At 44.2% G+C, this 22,607-nt stretch overlaps 1 long non-coding RNA gene across 4 annotated transcripts in view; it reads left to right on the top strand.

Moving 5' to 3' along the window:
• LOC105705404 (uncharacterized) overlaps positions 1–22,400 on the top strand; it is a 42,937-nt gene extending 20,537 nt beyond the window's left edge. Inside the window, exons 5-6 of one of the 4 annotated variants that reach the window (XR_010339592.1) lie at positions 14,784–14,910; positions 19,800–22,400. This is a non-coding gene — a long non-coding RNA (uncharacterized LOC105705404). Of the gene's footprint in view, positions 1–14,783; positions 16,581–19,799 lie in introns of those variants that run through there. The other 3 variants (XR_001104666.2, XR_010339593.1, XR_010339591.1) reach the window with 3 other exon arrangements.
• The last annotated feature ends 207 nt before the right edge of the window (positions 22,401–22,607 follow it).

The following is a 22,607-nucleotide window of genomic DNA, read 5'->3' as shown; positions in this document are numbered from 1 at the left end:
ATAGGCAATGAACATGCAGTTATAATTCATGAAAAAGGAAATAGAAATAAACATTTAAAAAGGTTTTGCCTCACTTAGTAATTTTCAAAGTGAAAATTAATTTGTAACCTATCAAATTGGTAAGGATTTTTAAGAGTGATAATACTCAGCCAGGTGCAGTGGCTCTTGCCTGTAATCCCAGCACTTTGGGAGGCCAAGGTGGACGGATCACCTGAAGTCGGGTGTTCAAGACCAGCCTGACCAACATGGAGAAACCCTGTCTCTACTAAAAATACAAAACTAGCCTGGCGTGGTGGCACATGCCTGTAATCCCAGCTATTTGGGAGGCTGAGGCAGGAGAATCGCTTGATCCTGGGAGGCGGAGGTTGTGATGAGCCGAAATTGCACCACTGCACTCCAACCTAGGCAACAAGACTGAAACTCCGTCTCAAAAAAAAAAAAAAAAAAAAAAAAGACATAATAATACTCCTCCTGCTTAGTAGGAGTGTAAATTAGTAAAATATATTTGGAAAGTAATCAGATAATATATGCTGCTGCTTTTATTGGCATAAATAAACATTTTTTCCTCGTATTAATCTGCCACTTGTCAGTTTAATTCACAGGCCTCAAGTACTGAGCCTAACAGCGTAGAGGAAAAGTTTTCTTGTTTGCTGCTCTACATATACATTAAGAGGCTTAAAAGAATTCCCATATTTTGACCCAAGAAAACTCTAATAACAAAATCTAAGGAAAAAATCAGAAGTCAGGAAAAGGTTTATATATAGGACATTCATAAACACTAGTGATAGTGGGGAAAAAATGAAGAAAAAAATAAACTGTCCTGCAAGAGGAGATGGCTTCAATAAACGATCTATCCATCCAATCGAATGTGTGTGGTACGTGTGTGGTACATGCATGCACGCACACTCATCCATGGTAACGTGCTTGTACAAAAACCAAGAAAAATTCATACATGAGAAAAAGGATAGAAAGAACTATTGCAAGATATAAACAGTAGTTATCTCTGGATGGTAAAATTATGGGTCTCAGAATTTTCTGTATGTATTTTTATATTTTCTGGATTTTTACAATAAGTATATAATACTTTTAGATTGGAGTGTTCAGAAGAAGCACAGATTTATTTGTTTACCAAAATAATAAACAAACTAATTATTTTGAAAGGAAGAAAGCAAGGGAAGAAGAAAGAGAAATGTTTGGAAAGATCTTTTATTTCCCTTGTAAAATGTCATTAAAGCAACCAATACGGTGGTTTTTTTTTAAGTTAGGAACAGTATTTTAATTATTTTATTGTATCCCAAAGGTCAGTGATAAAAGAAAACGTAATTTAACCAAGTTGAAACACAAAGTTGCAACTTGATATGTTAAAATAACTTGATTCATACAAGATTCTAATAAAGATGTAAATACATGTATATATATCATGGCCGTATATAAGATAAAGGAAGTTAGGCAGGGAATTACTTTCTGTAAATAACTTTTATCAGCCTTTCAAAGATAAGAAAACATAACAGGAAGTTAAAAAAAACTTACATGATTTCAACCTCTGAATGCCAGTTACTTTCTGTTATTCTATTTGCATATCCAATACTTTTTTTTTTTGACAGTCTTTCTTTGTCACCCAGGCTGGAGTGCAGTGGCCCGATCTTGGCTCACTGCAACCTCTGCCTCCTGGGTTCAAGTGATTCTCCTGCTTCAGGCTCCCGAGAAGGTGGGACTACAGGTGTGTGCCACTACACTCGGCCAATTTTTGTATTTTTAGTAGAGACGGGGTTTCACCATGTTGGCCAGGATGGTCTCGATCTCCTGATATCATGATCCACCCGCCTTGGCCTCCCGAAGTGCTGGGATTACAGGCGTGAGCCACTGCACCTGGCCATATCATACACTTTTTATATGATTTTTGCTTTTTAATCTATCAGGTATTTACTCGTAAATGATTTCTAGCAAGTAAAAACAGGCAATGAACATGCAGATACAATTTATTCGAAAGGAAATAAATACAGAAACATTTTTTCTTTCTTTCTTCCAGCCTCTTGTTACATGGCATACATTTTATTTTCTAACTTCTTGTTGTAAATGTTTCCAAACATACAGAAAAACAAACAAACAAAAAAAAGTACAATAAATACTGATATTCTCCTTACCTAAACTTAACAATTGTTCAGTTTTTGGGTGTTTTTTTTCTTCGGCCATAACTTTTTATCCACCACAATTGTTAAGTTTTGGGGGACCATAACTTTTCAAAATAACTTGTAGACATCATATCACTTTACTCCTAAATACTATTTTTTTATTTTAATATTTTTGTTTCAAAATATTTAAAAAGCAAATATTTTTCTTCTTTTAGAGACGGGGTCTCGCTTTGTTGCCCAGGCTGGAGTGCAGTGGCTATTCACAGGTGCAGTTCCACTACTGATCAGCACGGGAGTTTTCCCTCCTTAGGTAACCTGGTGGTCCCTCACTCCCAGGTTGTCACGTGTTGATACGGAACTTAGTGCAGACACCTGGTCAGCACAGGACTCCTGGGCTCAAGTGATCCTCCCACTCCAGCCTCCCCAGTAGCTGGGACTACAGGCCTGAGCCACCATTCCCGGCATTACTCCAAAAATATTTTAACATGAATTCTCCTATATAACCGCAAACCACCATCACACTTAAGAGAAATTAATAAAAAATCCCCGATATTATCTACTACACAGTTGATAGTCCTATAGCCCAATATGTCCCCACACTTTTTTTTTTTTTTTTGAGACAGAGTTTCACTCTTGTTGCCTGAGCTGGAGTGCAATGGCACAATCTCGGCTCACTGTAACCTCTGCCTCCTGGGTTCAAGCAATTCTCCTGCTTTAGCCTCCTGAGCAACTGGGTTACATGATGTACCACCACGCCCGGCTAATTTTTTGTATTTTTAGTAGAGACAAGGTTTCTTCATGTTGGTCAGGCTGGTCTTGAACTCCTGACCTCAAGTGATCTGCTTGCCTTGGCCTTCTAAACTGCTGGGATTACAGATGTGAGCCACCACTCCTGGCCCCCAAACATTTTTATAGCTATTTTCTTATGCATGCCTTTTTAACAGTTGCCTAATATTACTATTAATGGCTATACCATGATGGAATTAACCAGTTCTCCTACCATTTGAGGTGTTTTCAGTGATCAAGAATCTTCTTTGCAAATTTGTTCTTTCAACAATTTTTTTTTATTTTTGAGACAGGGTCTGGTTTTGTCACCCAAGCTGGAGTACAGTGATGTGATCTCGGCTCACTGCAGCCTCCACCTCCCAGGCTTAAGCAGTTCTGCCATCTCAGCCTCCTAAGTAGCTGAAACTACAGGCATGCACCACTATGCCCAGCTAGCTTTTTGTAGGGATGAGGTTTTGCCATGTTTCCCAGGCTGATCTTGACCTATTGGGTTTGAGCAATCCACGTGCTTTAGCCTCCCAAATTGATGAGAAAAGCATGAGTCACTGCACCTGGGCTTCAACAAGTATCTATTGAGCCAAGTGTTCCAGCCAAGTGCTGGGTGCTAAGAAGTATAGGGTGAAAATCATTGCTCTTACCTTTGTGCGGCATATAGTTAGTGGACAAGGAGGCTTTTGTTCTTCATTGAAGTATTACTCTATTAGCTGAAGGAGGAAACTGAGTTAAAAAGTGGGAGCTATCAATAAATTAATTAATTTTGTAGAGATGGGGTCTTGCTATGTTGGCCAGGCTGGTCTCAAACTCCTGGAGTCAAGCAACCCTTCCATCTCAGCCTCCCAAGTAGCTGGGATGGTGGGGGCATAAGCCACTGTATCTGGCTGGGAGCTTGCATCTTGATATGTATATCTTCATTAAAAAAATTGTTCTAGGCCAGGCACAGTGGCTCATGCCTATAATCCCAGCACTTTGGGAGGCCAAGGCCGGCAGATCATTTGAGATCAGGAGTTTAAGACCAGCCTGGCCAATATGGTGAAACCCCATCTCTACTTAAAAACAACAACAACAACAGCAACTATCTAGGCATGGTGGCTCATGCCTGTAATCCCAGATACTTGGGAGGCTGAGACACAAGAATCGCTTGAACTAGGGAGGTGGAGGTTACAGTGAGCCAAGATCGCACCACTGCAGTCCAGCCTGGGTGACAGAATGAGACTGTATCAAAAAAAAAAAAAAGTTCATGGATTATGCTATGTCAACAGAAACAGTGCTTCTGACATTTACCCCAACTGAAAATGGAGATATTCCCAATATTGGGATTACTCCCTTTTATTTTTCTTTTTTGGCAGTTCATTGGGTAGAAAATGATACTGCCTTTTTATTCCTTGATGACCGAAGTGGATTTTTCTTCCTGAATCCCTCCAGTGCCTTGCTTGGCTCTGCTTCCAGGGTTCTTTCTGTAGCTGTTTTTGTCCCGTCTTCCCCACCTCCCAAGCAGAAATATTTCTTGTCTGGGAATCTCTCTTTGCAGTAGAATGTCCTGGAAGACAGCCTGCTTTCAGACTGTGAGATCCACTGGCTGGCCTTAGCCCTCTGACTGAGGTAGTCTCATAATCTTGGCCTAAAGAAAGGACTTTACAGCTTTGCGCCTTGCCCTTCTTCCCCTGGAGTCCCCAGTGGTCTTTAGAGAGAGAGCTGGGAAGAGACAGGAGGGAAGGGGCCACCCAGCTGGAAAGACAGGTTTGAATTCAGCCCCCTCTGATTGGTTCCATCTTTCTTGCCTATCCCACCTTTTGCTCCTACAAGATGGTTGCGTTCTCCAGGTATCACACATATCCCGTGTGAGGTGTGTTTCTGATCTTACCTGGGGGCTGTGTACCTAGAAATTTCTACCCATCTGTCAGGTTTGACACCCTCGAGGTCAAACCTAGTTCTAGCACTTACTTTTTTGTTTGTTTGTTTTTGTTTTTGAGACTGAGTCTTGCTCTGTTGCCCAGGCTGGAGTGCAGTGGCGCAATCTTGGCTCACTGCAACCTCTGCCTCCCGGGTTCAAGCAATTCTCCTGCCTCAGCCTCCCGAGTAGCTGGGACTACAGGTGCGTGCCACCACGCCCAGCTAATTTTGGTATTTTTAGTAGAGACAGTGTTTCACCACGTTGACCAGGCTGGTCTCAAACTCCTGACCTTAGGCAATCCCCCTGCCTCAGCCTACCGAGGTTCTGAGATTACAGGCGTGAGCCACCATGCCTGGCCATTCTAGCCCTTTCTAGTGCTTTTTATCTCCTCTCACTTCTGCATTTTAGTTTACGTCCCCTGGCCCTCCCAGCCACCTCAGGCCTCCAGCCGTTGGGTCACATGAAACACACCTCATGCACCAACTCCCAAGGGACTCACCTCTCCACTTCCTGTGGTGCCTCTAGCCAGCTCTGGTGGGAGTCATGGAACCATTTTGGTATGCGTGACGAACTCCCACCAAAGCCTATCCCACAGCCTGCAGTCTTTTCTGGGGGTTCCAAGGAAATGCAACTTCAGGATCTCCCCAGCTACCTAGAGGAGACCCCGTTCTGCTGCTTCTAAGGTAGAAACAGGGTGGGGAAGATGAAAGGGCCCTGCCAGCTGCAGCATCAAAGGGGAGAGGGCTGGCATGGGTGGGGAGGAAGCATGCAGTTCCACTTTGAGCCTTTTACATGTGGTGTGCCAGGGAGACAACTGGAGATGTGGACTTGGTACTCTCTTGGGAGAGAGGAGGGGCCAACGATGTAGGTTTTGGGGTCAGCAGTATGTGGGGAGATGTTTAGGCCCTGGAAAGAGATGTCTAGGGAGATGACAGAGTCTCAAGGGACAAAACATTGATCCAGGAGATAGCCCCAGATGAAGAGGGGCAATTGGGGCACTTAGTGGGTGAGTCATTTCACTTGTCATTTTATGCACAGGTCCTTAAATTTCATGTAGCAGGAACTCTGAGTAGTACCTGCTTGTGCACAGTACCTGCTTGTGCACAGTACCTACCTGAGCACAGTACCTGGGCCATGCAGCTCCCAGCAGCCCTTTCTCTCCCCCTACTGGTCATGTGATTTAATTATTAACTCAGGAAAGGGAATTCCCAGTGGAGGGGCTTGATGGCCAATTAAACTCTCTACAAACCACACTTCAGAGGCCCAGGATGCAACCTGGCCTGGCCTTATGGCTTCTAGGTCTTCAGGGAAATTGAATTTCTCCCTGACCAATGTAGCAGTGACTAAGGTCTATTATCTTTTAGCTGGGCCTTAGGGGGAGGAAAATTAGAATTGTGAAATGGGGCAGAGGCCTGGCCTGCACTGGAGTGAGAGCTGTGGGCCCCCAGCTTGTCTGGTTGTCTCACCCGAGACACTAAAAACGGCACAAAGAGCCGGCAGGCCACCCTGCACCCCGCACCTTGCCTCTGCCTTGTGACTGTGCTTAATATAGGTCAAATGAAAACAGCTCCCAAAATAGACCTCCGAGAAGCAGCTGCAGTTGTGAAATGCTCCACAGAAAGGGAAAAGGTGTGGGTGATGAGAGCCCAGTTCTCCTCAGGTGTTACATAACCCGGGCTTGGAAATCGGGCCAGATGTCTGCAGAGAACAAGCCAGACTCCCCTGCCCTTTCCTCCCGGCCTTCCTCCCTCTGTGCCCCAATCCTAGACCCAGGAATCAGCCCAACCACACATCAGCACACTCAGAGGGAGGGAGGGAGCTGTGCCGCTCTGGACGGCAAGGTCACCCCTAGAGCATCCCTTGGGGAGCTGGCCGTGCATACCTAAGTGATCACATGGCTCCCAGCAGAGCTGGCTGGGAGCCCCAGAAGTGGTCAGGTGACTCCCTGGAAGGGCTGGTGCCTGGGGTGGGTCTCATCTGACCCAAATGGTGGAGTGTGGGAGGGGTGACGAGGGTAGTGGGCTGAGATGGCTGAGAAGATGCCCACAGGGCAGACTGCTGCTCTGGTCTGTTGAGGGATAGAGGAAGCCTCAGGGAAGGAAGGTACCTCTGTTCTACCCCCCTCCTGCAGACTTCGCCTCTTCCTTTTGTTTTCCAAGCAGCCTCTGCCTGTGACGTTTCCATCTTTGCCTCAGCAGGGAGGGGGATTTCCATTATATAATGAAAGAGAGAGGCCTCCCTCCCGTCACCCATTTCTCCATTCATTCAGTGATCGTTTCATCACTGAGGAAGCGCCAGGCCCAGGCTGGGCACTGCAGATACAGCTGGGAATGAGACCTGTTGCTTGCCCTCCAGTGTCTCTCATGTTTAGCACGGGAGAGAGCAGGAACGGGTGTGGCAGCTCACGCCTATAATCTCAGTGCTTTGGGAGGTCAAGGTGGGAAGATTGCTTGAGGTCAGGAGTTCGAGAGCAGCCTGGGAAACATAGCCCAGGAGACCCCCATCTCTACAAAAATTAAAAAATTTAGTCCTGCATGGTGGCACACACCTGTGGCCCCAGCTACTTGGGAGGCTGAGAGGGGAGGAGTGCTTGAGCCCAAGAAGTTAAGTTTGCAATGATCTCTGATCAGGCCACTGCACTCCAGCTTGAGTAAGGGAGCAAGACCCTGTCTCTAAATAAATAAATAAATGTAAGAAACAAAAATAAACAGGGGGTTAGAGTTCAGGGAGATAAAAGCCAGGAGAGGTGAGAACAGGGTGGGGTTGGAGCCCCTAGAAGGGGCACTGACTTGGGGGCAGGTGAAGGACCAAGTCGACTTTCCTGAACAAGAGACTTCGGAGAACAGACAGGAAGGTTGAAAAGAGCCAACCAGGTCAGGAAAGGGAGCCAAGGCTGGAGAAGGCCCCGGCAAGGGAGGCTATGCTTGTGCAAAGGTGCAGGCTCATGGTGGAGAGCATGCCTTCCTGGGAAATGGCAATCATCCTGCGAATGGCAGGATGGCATATTCAGAAAGGCAGGAGGAGGGACGAGGCTGAGAAGGAGAAAGGAGGCCATATCCGGAAGGACCTTGTGAGGAAGTGTGGGCTTCATCCTGAGGGCACTGGGGAACTGCTAGGGCAGGAGGTTCTCAAGGCATGGTGAGCGGCTGGAGGAGCAGGCCAGGATAGCAAGCCGTCAGGCTCCACTTCAGATCTACTGAGTCAGAAACGCTGGGGGTAGGGTCCAATCCTCCTCGTCTTCACAGTCCCCTCCGAGCGCCCACTGAGCAAAAGGCTTTTATGCCAGGGGCGTGCATAAGCAGCTCGGGAAGATGTCTCTGGTTGCAGGGCAGAAAGCGGTGTGGAAGTGGGCGAGACCGGAGGCATGGCAGGAAGGGAGGGTGTGTGGTGGCACCCAGTGCCCCGGGGAAGGCCGACGGTGGTGGCGCGGACATGAAGCCATGTACCAGATTCAAGAAACCTTAGCAGGGCCATGCACTGACTTTGGTGGGCTCTGGGCACTTTTGACTTTGTGGACCACTTCCTCCATTAAACAATATTCAAAATCACACGTGATGACTGCACTGGTATAAAAATGAATATACTTCAGGCCAGGTTAGGTTAATTTTATTCTTCTAATTTTAAAAGAAATGAAAACTTTATCGTGGGCCCCTAAATGTGTCATGAACCCTAAGTGCTGTGCCTAGTGGAGGAGTTGGTTTGGAACATCTAGGCTCTACTCACAACAGGAAGTGGCCTTTGATAGAATGTGGTGAAGAGGGAGAGAGGGCATCGTGGCTGACACCCACCATCTGGGCTGGCGTCCTGGGTGGAGGGTGGTCCACTGAAACTGAGAACACAGAGGAAGAGCAGATTTGCAGAAGGAGATGAGGCCAATTACTTTATACAAGTTCAAGCGCAAGGGGCCTGAGATGCATCCAAGTGGAAATGTCCAGGAGGCAGCTGGATACCGGGATTCTGACTTTGATAGGGATGTGTAAATCATGGCCAGCCAGGGGATAGCTGAAGCAGGAGAAGAGCGAAGGTTATTCTGCAGAAAGTAAGAAAACAAGAATCCAGTGGGTAAAACCTGAGGGAAAGTGACATTATAAGTATGGACTGGCCAGGGAGGTGGAAGGAAAACCAGAAAGGCCCAGGTACACTGAAGGAGGTGAGCGTTTCAAGGGAGAACAGTCAGGTGTCAGATGCTGCAGAGAAGTTGAGCAATGGGCAGTGCAACGTTTCCTTCAGATTGAGTTGCCAATGAACAAGGGAGCCTTGGCCTTGACCTTTCAGAAGCAGTGGAGCTGTGGAAGTCAATTCGTAGAAGTGGAGGCAGTGAGTGTAGTTTGCTCTTCCAAGAAGTAGGCTGTGAAGGAAAGGAGAGAGAGAGGGCCAGGTGTTGTGGCTCACATGTGTCATCCCAGCACTTTGGGAGGTCGAGATGTGAGGATCACTTGAGCCCAGGAGTTCGAGACCAGCCTGGGCAACATACCAAGACCTCATCTCTACTTAAAAAAAAAAAAAAAAAAAAAAATGGGCAGTATGGCTTGTGCCGGTAGCTGCAGCTACTTGGGAGGCTGAGGTAGGAGAATTGCTTGAGCCCAGTAGTTCAAGGCTGCAGTGAGCCATGATCATGCCACTGCACTGCAGCCTGGCGACAGAATGAGACCTTGTCTCTTAAAAAAAAAAGATACAGAAAAAGAAAAAAGGGAAAGAGAGAAGTAATATGGGCTAAGTGCAGGTGGGAATGAGAGGACTGAAGCACAGGAAGAAAAGTCAGCCTTTGACTCAAGGAGAAATGGCCTTCCCTCATGTTGGGAGAGAGGTGGAGGAATTCAGGTAGTTTTTGTCTCATGACTTCTATTTTTCTCTACAAAATAGAAAGGACCCAGAAACACAGATAGGGGGGTTTATCAAGGGTGCAGAAGGTTTGTAATGATTACTGTTGAGAATGTAGAAAATTACAAATCAAACCATGCAACATTGAGGAGTCGAATGGAGATAAAAACCATCACAGTTTGGCCACAACCATCTGCAGAGTGTGTGTGAAAAGAAGGAGAGTAAATGAGAACATAGAGTATGACACTGATGTTTTTTTTAATTGTTTATGTGGTCATACATAGTGGCTCCTACTTATAATCTCAGCACTTTGGGAGACTGAGGCAGGAGGATCACTTGAGCCCAGGAACTCAAGACCAGCCTGGGCAACAGGGCGAGATCCTAACTCTACAAAATAAATAAATTAATAAAAATAAAATTTTTTTAGAGACAGGCCTCACTGCAGCCTGGAACTCCTGGCCTCAAGCAATCCTCCTGCCTTAGCCTCCTGAGGATAGCTGTGACCTTACATTATTATTATTTTCCCTTTTTGTTTGTTCCTTTCATGGAGATAAGGTTTTGTTATGTTGCTTAGGCTAGTCTTGAACTCCTGGGCTCAATCCTGCCATCCCGGCTTCCCAAAGTGCTGGGATTCCAGGCATGAACCGCCACAGCAGCCTGATGTGAGCATTTTTTCGGGTACTTATTGGTCATTTGTATGTCTTTGGAAAAAATATCTATTCAAGTCCTTCACCCATTTTTTAAATTGAGTTGTTTGGTTTTTTTGTTATTGAGTTTCATAAGTTTTCTTTTTCTTTCTTTCTTTCTTTCTTTCTTTCTTTTTTTTTTTTTTGAGACAGAGTTTCACTCTGTCGCCCAGGCTGGAGTGCAGTGGTGCCATCTTGGCTCAGTGCAACCTCTGCCTCCTGAGTTCAAGCAATCCTCAGCCTCCCAAGTAGCTGGGATGACAGGCACCCACCACCACATCAGGCTAATTTTTGTGAGTTTTTTTTTTTTTTTTTTTTCAGTAAAGATGGGGGTTTCACTATGTTGGCCAGGCTGTTCTTGAATCCCAGAGTACTGGGATTATAGGCATGAGCCACTGTGCCTGGCTGAATTTTATAAATTTTCTATATATTCTGAGTATTAATTCATTATTAGGTACGTGATTTACACATATTTTCTCCTATTCTGTGACTTGCCTTTTTACTCTACTGCTAGTGTTCTTTGATGTGCAGAAGTTTCTAATTTTCATGCTGTCCAGTTTGTTTATTTTTATTGTTGTCTGTCTTTTTGATGTCATATCCAATAAATCATTGCCAAATCCAGTGCCATAAAGCTTTGCCTCTATGTTTTCTTCTAAGAGCTTTATAGTTTTAACTCTTACAGTTAGAACTTTATTCCATTTTGAGTTAATTTTATATGTGGTAAAAAGGCAAAAGTCAAATTTCATCCTTTTTAATGTAGATATCCAGTTTTTCTAGTACCATTTGTTGAAAAGACTATCCTTTCCTTATTGGCTGGTCTTGGCAACCTTGTCAAAATTGTTTGACCATATGTGCAAGGGTTTATTTCTGGGCTTTTTATTCTATTTCACTGATTGATATTCTGTCTTTATGTCAGTGACACACTGTTTACTGTTGCTTTTTAGTACATTTTGACATCAGGAAGCATGAATCTTCTAACTTTGTTCTGGTTTTTCAAGATTGTTGTGGCTATTCAGGGGTCCCTTGAGATTCCATATGAATTTTAGAATTTTTTTCTATTTCTGCAAAGAAGTATCATTGGGATTTTGATAGGGATTGCATTAAATCATTAAATTGCTTTGGGTAGTAGTGACATCTTAGCAACATTAAGGCTTCCCAGTCTATGAACAAAAGATGTCCTTCCGCTTAGATTTTTTTTTTTAAAGTCAAATAGCTTAATCGTATTACAATTTTTTTTTTTCCCAATCGCCAGGCTGGAGTGCAGTAGCTTGAACTTGGCTCACTACAACCTCTGCCTCCTGGGTTTAAGTGATTCTCCTGCCTCAACCTCCCAAGTAGCTGGAACTATAAGCATGCACCACCATGCCCAGCTAATTTTTGTATTTTTGGTAGAGACAGAGTTTTACCATGTTCGCCAGGATGGTCTTGATCTCTTGACTGTGTGATCCACCTGCCTCAGCCTCCTAAAGTGCTGGGATCACAGGCATGAGCCACTGCACCTAGCCTGTATTACAATTATTTTTAAAGTCAGCTATGATGTTGACAAATATTATGAATTAGTCTATAGCAAGTCTCTAATTTCCAAGATATGAAATACAATAAATATGGATTCAAATTCAGTCTAGAAACCAGATTCTAAAGCTAATTACTAGGCCAGGTGCGGTGGCTCACACCTGTAATCCCAGAACTTTGGGAGGCTGAGGTGAGCAGATCACCTGAGGTCAGGGGTTCTAGACCAGCTTAGCCAACATGGTGAAACTCTGTCACTACTAAAAGTACAAAATTTAGCCAGGTGTGGTTGTGGGCGCCTGTAATCCCGGTTACTCAGGAGGCTGAGGCAGGAGAATCGCTTGAACCCAGGAGGTGGAGGTTGCAGTGAGCCAAGATCACGCCATTGCACTCCAGCCTGGGTGACAGAGCGAGACTCCATCTCGAAAAATTAATTAATTAATTAATTAAAATAAATTAATTACTGGTAGTGTAGCTTAGTTTCAGTATTTCAAATACATGTATAATTCTTAAGCTGCTACAGGAACTCATAAAATAAAGGTATTGCTCACTGACAACCAACTAACAGATCTCCACTGACCATACTCGATTGTATGGTGCCTTGGAGGCTTCATGTGAGTCCCCCGAGGGTTTGCTGGGCTGGGGACAATCAGAGATAGCATCACAATGGCACTGGTTTTTTCTAGCAGGAGTGCTGAAAATGCCACTGAGCAGGACAGAAAGCTGATTTCCCAATAGGACAATAAATAGTCCTATTTTTTGCAGAAAACAGGATTATTGCTGTATATTTTTCTGAGTGCTGCATGGAACACCTTTGCCCCACAGAATATGGTCTGCTTACTTCTGAGCTCTATTCAGATGTGTTTTTACTATTAGGAATGAATGTTGGAATGCTTTTGTATTCATAAGAATGGTTGGTGATCTGGTTTGGCTGTGTCCTCACCCAAATCTCATCTTGAATTTTAACTCTTACAATTCCCACATGTTGTGGCAGGAACCCGGTGGGAGGCGACTGAATTATGGGGGATGGTACTTCCTGTGCTGTTCTCGTGATAATGAACGAGTCTCACATGAGATCTGCTGGTTTTAAAAAAAAGATAGGGGACTGGGCGTGGTGGCTCACGCCTGTAGTCCCAGTACTTTGGGAGGCCGAGGCCGGCAGATCACCTGAGGTTAGGAGTTCGAGACCAGCCTGACAAACATGGAAAAACCCCATCTCTACTAAAAATACAAAATTAGCCGGACATAGGGGCACATGCCTGTAATCCCAGCTACTTGGGAGGCGGAGGCAGGAGAATGGCTTGAACTCAGGAGGTGGAGGTTGCCGTGAGCCGAGATCACGCTATTGTACTCCAGCCTGATCAACAAGATCAAAATTCCGTCTCAAATAAGTAAATTAAATTAAATTTAAAAAAAAATAGGAGTTTCCCTGCACAAGCTCTCTCATTTTTTGCCTGCCACCGTCCACACAGGACGTGACTTGCTCCTCCTTGCCTTTCACCATGATTGTGAGGCTTCTCCAGCTACATGAACCGTATGTCCAATTAAATCTCTTTCTTCTGTAAATTGCTCAGTCTCGAGTGTGTCTTTATCAGCAGCATGAAAATGGACTAATGCAGTTGGTAATTCCTCTTTTTTTCACTTTGTTAAGTTTTGGTATTACACTTGTGCTAGCTTTGTAAATTGTACTGGGAAACTTCCTGTACTTTTCTCTAATGTGAAATTATATTTGGTAGCAAGGGAAATATACTTACCTATTTCATTTTTATAGCAGGTATGAATTTTACACAGGATCAAAGATATAAATATGTGTCTTCATTTCTCTGCAACAGATAGTTCGGCACAGCCTACTTCTGCTGATGAGAAAACTTACTTTTCTAAATCTTAGCCACTTTCGTATTGATGTGTATCAATTCAGAGTATAAACTGAAGTCAGTTGTCTCCGTTTCCCCTCTTCTTTCCGATGGTGATCTTAATTTCAGGAGGCTTCCACATCTTTCTAGCATGGGGTAGGTTATCTGGTCCTGGCATCATGTCTTTTGGCTCCTGTTGTCATATGCTGGCACTGAAGCAGATGTGCCCAGCCCTGCTGTAGCCTCTAGTGGGCAATGGGCCCAGGAGCACTGCATACATTTGTCTTGATGACAGGACTCTTCAGATTTGCCCACCTCCCTACTCACCACTTCTGTGACCACTAGTGCTTGGCTGCTTTCCCTCACCCGCCCAGGGGTGCATGGGAGCAAATGAGGCTTCCATCCAGCCAGGTGGTCCACTGAACCATTTTGCTTTTACCACCCTTGTTCTGTGTCCTCCGAGGCTTGCTGGGCTATGGAAACCAGCCTATGGCTCTGCTCTGGGATGCACTAAAACGATCTGGGTTTTTCTCATCCTGCTCTTTAGTGTCCGCCAGGAGAGAGTCAGGGTGCTGAGACCCAGAGACTTTCTGTCTGATGTCGCTCTACGTCAGCAAAACTGTCCTTTTGTTATATGATCATACACTCTGTGTTCTCAGGGGCTTTATAGCCTTTAATTGCAAAGTCAAGTTTTTTGGAATACAAAATAAAATAAAAATAGCTTCTTTCTCAGATGCCTAACTCTTGAAAATCAAGTGTTTTTGGCATTCAGGCTTTCTCTCTCCCATAAGGTAAAACCTGCTTTGAAACCTAAAGTTTAGCAACATTTTGTTCTTGAACTTGCCACGTTCTCAAAGCAGTGAATGTCTTAGTTAAGAACAATGAGCTGCTGGCAACTAAGAGAAAGTGAGAGTTATTTTTAATGAAAAGTACATCAGTAATGTTAAATAAAATATCCCATTTTAAAAATCATGTTCTTGTAAAATCACCTGGACCTAGTATATATCCAGAAGATAATTATTTGATGGTTTTCTCTTTTTTTCATTTTTATTTGTCTCTCTCTTTTTTTTTTTTTTTTGTAAATTTGTTGTTGTTGTTTTTAAAGACAGCCTTACTGTGTGGCCCAGGCTGGAGTGCAGTGATGCAGCCTACAACTTCTGGACTCAAGTGATCCTCTCACCTTGACCTCCTGAGTAGTTGAGAGTACACGAACAACTGGGCTTGGCTTTTTTGTAAGTTTGGAAAACTTACACATTCTGAGAAACTATCAGATGTATCTATTTTTTTCAAATGTATCAGCATAGTATCATGTATTTTAGTCACAATTTTTAAAATGCCTTTTTATCTATGAGTGTTTACATTTTTGTCACTTCTCTCTTTCACTTGTATTTGTCAGGGTTCGGTTGCAGAAAAAAAGAGTCCCTGTGATTGTTGTAAGCAGAAAGGGAGTCACATCAGTGCAGTGAATAACTTACAGAATTGTTGGGAAGACTAAAGAGACAGACACAAACCTGAGCTCTCAGAGACAACTTCAGAGCCTCTGTGGACACACAGGGGTTTTCACCATGTTGGTCAGGGAGTCCTCGTGTGTTCACTTCTCCCCTCCCTACCTGCCTTCTAGCTCTTTGTGACTATGTTTCAGTGATGACTGACATCAATGATGTAGCCTATGAGGTAGGACAAAAACAAAAACCAATGAGTTATTAAAATAAAAACTTGAGACAAATTAAATTTAATAGAGTTTAACTGAGCAAAGAAGGGCTCAAGAGTCAGGCAGCCCTCAGAGCCAGCAGAGGTTCAGAGAACTCCATTCCACAAGGTGGGCAGGCAGCATATATAGAAGGAAAATGGAAGAGAGGAACAGAAACAGATTGATCAGTTACAGCTTCAGGTTTGCCTCAATCGAACATGGTCTGATCAGTTGGCTGTTGGTGATTGACTGGAGCTCAGAGGCTGTGATTGGTTGAGACTGGGCTATTTGTTACTGATGTATATTCCTGTGTTAGGCTTTCAGTTACTTTACTACTAAGTTAGGTTGCAGGGTCTGACTTAGTGGCTGGCTTCTATATTCTTATTACGTTGGGAGGCTGAGGCAGGAGGCTTGCTTGAGGCTAGGAGTTCAAGACTAGCCTGGGCAATATAGGGAGACCCCTCTTCTCTACAAAAAATACATTTTAAAAAGTTAGGTTGCAGTTCCTTCCATAACGACTCAGGTATGGAAGCATTCTTAGGCCAAATTTAGTTTAATTTAACAGAACCTACGGTCTCCATGGCGACAAGAAGGCTAACAAGTAGGGAATCAGGTCTAGAAATAACTTTTCAGGTTTGAGGCTGATAACCTACAGGTCACATTTGACAGGCTTCCCAATGAAACATCCAGGGAAGGTCTTACAATTCATGGCTTACAGTCTGTCCCTGAGTAAAGAAAGTGACGGTGAGTCCCTGAAATTTTATCATGAGCTCCTTAAGACATACTAACCTGCTGACACTAAAAATGACACTGATTTGTTTCAGAATCACAAAGTTTTACTGATTGTCTTGCACATAGAACATTTTAGCTGTGCATTGTGATCTGTAGCCAACGATTGTACCCTCCAATGAAAAAAGAACTCAGAAGCCGGACACGGCGCATGCCTGTAATCTCAGCACTTTGGGAGGCCAACATGGGTGGATCATTTAAGGTCAGGAGTTTGAGACCAGCCTGGCCAACATGGTGAAACTCCACTTCTACTGAAAATACAAAAATTAGCCGGGCATGGTGATGCACACCTGTAATCCCAGCTACTCAGGAGGCTGAGACAGGAGAATTGCTTGAACCCAGGAGGTGGAGGTTGCAGTGAGCTGAGATCGCACCACTGCACTCCAGCCTGGGAATCAAAGTAAGACTCTGTCTCAAAAAAGACAAAAAAAAAAAAAGAAAAATGAAAAAAGACAACTCATATCTGAGGGTTCCTTTCCTTTCTTCTAAACTTTCTTATAAAAGCATTTTGTAAAAGCATTTCAACTTGGATTTGTTTTTATTTTGTTTTGTTTTTCTAGACAGAGTCTTACTCTGTCGCCCAGGCTGGAGTGCAGTGGCATGATCTCGGCTCATTGCAACCTCCACTTCCCTGGGTACAAGTGGTTCTTCTGCCTCAGCCTTCCAAGTAGCTGGGATTACAGCTACACACCACCATGCCTAGCTAGTTTTTTTTTGTGTGTATTTTTTTTAGTAGAAACAGGGTTTCACCATGTTGGTCAGGCTTGTCTGGAACTCCTGACCTCAAGTGATCTGGCTGCCTCCGCCTCCCAAAGTGCTGGGTTATAAAGCATGAGCCACTGCACCCGACCAGCATTTCAACTTGTAACAAACTCTGCACTGTGTCCAGATCTGTTGGTGTGTCTTCCCTGGTTGAGCCTCACATTTAGCCTCCAGTAAACCTTTATCAAACTATTTCTGCCTCAACAGACTTAATTTTGGTTGGCAGTGTAACCACAGGGGGTCAGAGCAGAGTTGGGATGGACCACGAGATTCTGGTGGTCAAAGTGCCTAAAACCCAAAGAGTTTGGGGATAATTAGGAGCTGGTAACAGGAACCAGATTCTAGACTGAACTCAATCTTGAGATAATATTTCTTCCTGGGAGAACTGGTGATTGAATTCAGGCCTAGAAAGATTAGGCTGGGTGTGGTGAATCCTGCCTGTAATCCCAGCACTTTGGGAGACTGAGGTGGGCAGATCACTTGAGGTCAGGAGATCGAGACCAGGCTGACCAACATGGTGAAACCCTGTGTCTACTAAAACAAAAACAAACAAACAAAAAATCTAGCTGGGCATGGTGGCGTGCACCTGTAATCCCAGCTTCTTGGGAGACTGAGGCACGAGAATAGCTTGAACTTGGGAGGCAGAGGTCGCAGTGAGTGCCACTGCACTCCAGCCTAGGTGACAGAGCAAGACTCAGTCTCAAAGAAAAAAAAGGAAGGAAGGAAGGAAGAAAAAGAAAGAAGAAAGAAAAAGAAAGGTTAAAAATGGGACCCCAGAATGTGGTTGGATGGGCCTGCGGCTGGGGTTGTGGGGGGCGGGAGAATGCTATGGCAGGCTACATTCAGGGCAAAGACCAAGGAGGCACTGGCTGGTGCCTCTGATACGTCCCCTAATGGGGTTAAAGAGGGTGAACGACAGATTTTCAAATCTGGAAGACTAGCAGAGTCCCAATCATCTTCATACAAAAGCTTGAGGACTTCTGGGCTAGCCTGGAGCCTTGGACTTCCCAGGCCACACACGTTTACCATACATACTGGCCCCAATTGCTGCCAGAGAGTGTGGCCACTATGTTTGTGTGATGCTGTCTTACCCCACTCTGGGTCCCATTCAGATGTCTATGTATAGCCTCAGAGGATACGTCAGATGAATAGCTCACTGCAGCCTCCACCTCCTGGCATCAAGCAATCCTCCCACCTCAGCCTCCCAGAACCACAGGTGTGCACCACCAGGCCTGGCTAATGTTTTTTATTTTTTTGTAGAGACAGGGTCTGGCTATGTTGCTCAGGTTAGTCTCGAACTCCTGGGCTCGAAGGATCCTCCTGCCTCAACTTCCCAAAGTGCTGGGATTACAGGCATGAACCACTGCATCTGGCCTGTTTAGCTTCTTGTGTAACTAATTTCATATGTGTCTTTCCTAAGTTGGTGAGTCCAGCTTTTTTGCTTTGATATTTAAAATAAGTTCCTTCAAGCTTCAAGCTCTCCTTACTCCACACTATGCCCCAGTTTACCAGCATTTAAAGAAAAAACAAGTTCATGTTTACCCTGTTATACCCACCTCCAGTCTTCACTTCTCCAGGTTGCAGAAGACTAACTTACGTAGCCCATCTTCATCTGAAAGTTCTTCCCAGCTCCTTGTCATGCAGGCTGTCTTGTTTCTAGGCATTCGGAGTATTCCCATGTCTTTGGAGAGGGGAGGGCACCCACCTGTGCCAGACCAGGTCTCCCTAACAGCTGAACAGGCAGGCCTCCATCACAACTGTTTCAGCTCTGGCTTAGTGGTTAAATATTAAAAGCCAAAAGAGCTAGTGCACTTCTACAAAGGCTGGAATGTAACAAGCCCACTAGGAGTTTTGCCTAGGCCTTTCCTGGGCCTGAAGGCATGAAAAGATAATGAAGGAATTCTTAATAGGACTCGTTTAGGATTAAACAAGTTTTTTTGTTGTTGTTTGTTTGGGTTTTGAGATGGAGACCCGCTCTGTTGCCCAGGGTGGAGTGCAATGGTGTGATCTCGGCTTACTGCAACCTCTGCCTCCCAGGTTCAAGTCATTCTTCTGCCTCAGCATCCTGAGTAGCTGGGATTACAGGCGACTGCCACCAAGGCCACCTAATTTTTGTATTTTTAGTAGAGATGGGGTTTCACCATGTTGGCCAGACTGGTCTCGAACTCCTGACCTCAGGTAATCCACCCACCTTGGCCTTCCAAAGTGCTGGGATTACAGGTGTGAGCCACAGCACCAGCCTAAGATTAAACAAGTTTTATTGGGGGTCTGAAGAAACTCCCCAAACCTCCATGGCTTATCAGGACACAAGATAAGGGTAATCACCCCAGCACCTGAACCCATTTAGATTAAGTAAATTTACTGAGGCTCCAGAGGAAGGTCTTCAGGATTCAGATCTTAGTTATAGATTAAAAGAAGTTAATCACTTATGTCTTTAGATGAATGCACACTTACGTGTAGACATATAGCTTAGAAGGTATATAAGCTCTGGAAAACTTTGTAACTTTGAGTTGGTCCAGTGATATTTTCCAGGCCTTCCCCCTGTGCCTGGTTATTGAAATAAACCTCCTCCTTTCCCAGTTCATTTGCATCTCGTTATTGGGCCACAAGAATAAGCAGCCCGACCATCGGTTTGGTCTGGGAACACACATGCTGCCCCAGGCAGGAACAGCATGGCTTCTTTGTGCCCGTGGGCGGGTACAAAAGGAAGGAGCAGCAAGTGCCCTTTCTCAGCTGAGTAGCCTAGAAGGACTGGCTGTCAGGAATAATCAGACTTATGAAGCCCAAACCAGGGATGTGTTTGAAAAACAGCCCACAGCAAAACTTAAGCAGAAAGAGGATATTTGCATAATCTCAGAGTATTTCCTTTCAAATATTTAGTGATCACAAAAGAGAAAAATAGGTTACAGTAGAAGATCCTGGCAGATACCACCTTAACCAAGCGACGAAGCTCAGCCTCACCAGGAATACACATTGGCATCACACACCCTTGATCTGAAGCACCGAGCACCGAGAAGAGCTCGTCACCTCTGTGGTGTCCTCTGCAATAATACATCACCTCAACCTAATTGTGAGGAAGAGTTCTGCAATGTATCTAACCAATGGCCTTCAAAATGTCAAGGTCACAAAAGTCAAGAAAAGACTGAAGAAGAGACTAGGGCTAATAAGGACATGTAGCATTGATGACAGTGTGGATCCAGGATTGGAACCTGGATTAATTCATTCTCACATTGCTACAAAGAAATACCTGAGGCTGGGCATGGTGGCTCACGTCTTTAATCCCAGCACTTTAGGAGGCCAAGGTGGGCAGACCACCTGAGATGGGGAGTTTGAGACCAGCCTGACCAATGTGGGGAAACCCTATCTCTACTAAAAATACAAAATTAGCTGGGTGTGGTGGCACATGCCAGTAGTCCCAGCTAATTTGGAGGCTGAGGCAGGAGAATCGCTTGAACCTGGTGGCGGAGTTTGCAGTGAGCCAAGATCACGCCATTGCACTCCAGCCTGGACAACAAAAGGGAAACTCCATCTCAAAAAAAGAAAGAAAGAAAAATACCTGAGACAGTAATTTAGAAAGGTTTAATTGAGGTTTAGTCGGCTCATTATTCCACAGGCTGTACAAAAAGCATACTGCTGGCATCTGCTTGGCTTTTAGGGAGGCCTCAGAAGACTTACAATCATGGCAGAAGGCAAGGAGGAGTGAGCACTTCACATGCCTGGACCAGGAGGAAGAGGGGGAGGGGCTACACACTTTTAAACAACCAGGTCTCATGAGAACTCACCATCACAAGAACAGCACTGAGGTGATGATGCTAAACCATTCATAAGAAACTGACCCCATGATCCAATCACCTCCCACCAGGCCCTATCCAACATTGGGGAGACCCTATCTCTACAAATAATTTATAAATTAGTTGGTCATGTGGTGCACACCTGTAGTCCCAGCTATTTGGGAAGCTGAGGTGGGAGGATCCTCTGAGCCTAGGAAGTCAAGGCTGCAATGAGCCATGATCATGCCACTGCACACCAGCCAGAATGACAAAGAGAGATCTTGTCTCAAAAAACAAAAATTATTGAATGAATGGATGGATGGATGAGATCCTGGTTTCCATAATGGAAGCAGAATTTACCTCCACAAAGAATCTTCAGAGCCATTGCAATTGTTAAGTCTGTACATTGGTCTAGAGTTCTGGAGGACATGGAGCCAGAGTGGGGATAAACTTGGGGTTGGATAAACCTCTGGGGCCACAGTTGTCCCACTAGGTTTCTATTAATGGTTTGGGATGCAAGTGCTCTCCTGAGAGGTGGGGAAGGGGCTGCTGCAGTGCGGAGTAATTTGTACTCTCCGTCTCTTCCTATAGCTTCCCCCTTCTGCTGTGTTGTTGGTGTTTTTTCTGATTTGATTTGCAGGGGCACTTTATACATTCTGAAAGTAGATCCTTTATTGGAAAAACGCAATGCAATATTTTTTATCTGAGGTATCTTTTTTTTTTTTTTTTTTTAGACAGAGTCTCACTCTGTCACCTAGGCTGGAGTGCAGTGGTGCTATCTCATCTTACTGCAACTTCTGCCTCCCTGGTTCAAGTAATTATCGTGCCTCACCCCCCCAAGTAGCTGGGACTACAGGTGTGAGCCACCACACCCAGCTAATTTTTGTATTTTTAGTAAGATGGGATTTCACCATGTTGGCCAGGCTGGTCTCGAACTCCTGACCTCAAGTGACCCGCCCATCGGCCTCCCAAAGTGCTGGGATTACAGGCATGAGCAACCACACCTGGCCATCTGGGGTATCTTGATGAAAGAAAAGGTTTTAGTCTTAAATATAGTCAAATCTACGGTTTCCTTGGTACAGTTTGTATTTTTTTTTCTGTCATATTTCCTTCCCTACTTTAGGTCCTAAAGATATTCTTCTGCATATTATTCTAAAGATTTAAAAGTTTCTGTTTTAATATTTCATTTTTAATCCACCTGAAATTTATTCTGTGTAAAGTATGCCATCACAACATAATTTTATTTTTTCATAGGGAATTCAATAGTCTCCACACTATTTGTTAAATAGAATGTCCTTTCCCCCATTGACTTGAAATGTCATCTCTGCCAAGGAAGCTTGTAATAAGCAAAAAAAAAAAAAAAAAAAGAAAAGAAAAGAAAAGAAAATGATTCATGGCTTAGAGCTCATTCTTCCAGGTTCTCTGATTCATTGGATTAAGCTATTTTACAGCTTTATAACTATAGATAACTGTACCCAATAGAATAATTTTTGTCTATACATATGTTAAAAAAAAATTCTGTCTGGTGAAGCTTCAATTGAGATTCCCTCTCCTGCTGTGGAAGAAGTCAGTTAGTTTCGATGCCATTTTCATGTGCATGTCAATATCTCAGATCTATCAATGTGTCCATTCCTTGGATTGCCCTTGTAAGATTTTACCTGTTCCCTCATTAATGATGAGTTAAATAAAAAATCTACATGTGTTCACTCTATGTCCGTATGAGCGTGATGATTTTGCCTTTTTTGAAAACCACCCTTTAACAGTCACATATCAATGGCATATAGCTTGAAGCAAACACAAAGGGATCAATTAGATAGCGATTATTCCCTTTTATAAGCTCTTCCTACATGACAATAGGATCCAATTTATGAGTATTTAGACTGTTTTATCAGCAGCCAAGCCCCGAGTACAAAGGCAG

The sequence above is a fragment of the Aotus nancymaae genome, unplaced genomic scaffold (genome assembly GCF_030222135.1).
Source record: "Aotus nancymaae isolate 86718 unplaced genomic scaffold, 86718_ANA_hifiasm-v0.15.2.pri h1tg000079l, whole genome shotgun sequence".
NCBI classification, from domain to species: Eukaryota; Metazoa; Chordata; class Mammalia; order Primates; family Aotidae; genus Aotus; species Aotus nancymaae.
The sequence above is the reverse complement of the archived record's forward strand: the minus strand, read 5'-3'. Positions and strand labels throughout refer to the sequence as shown.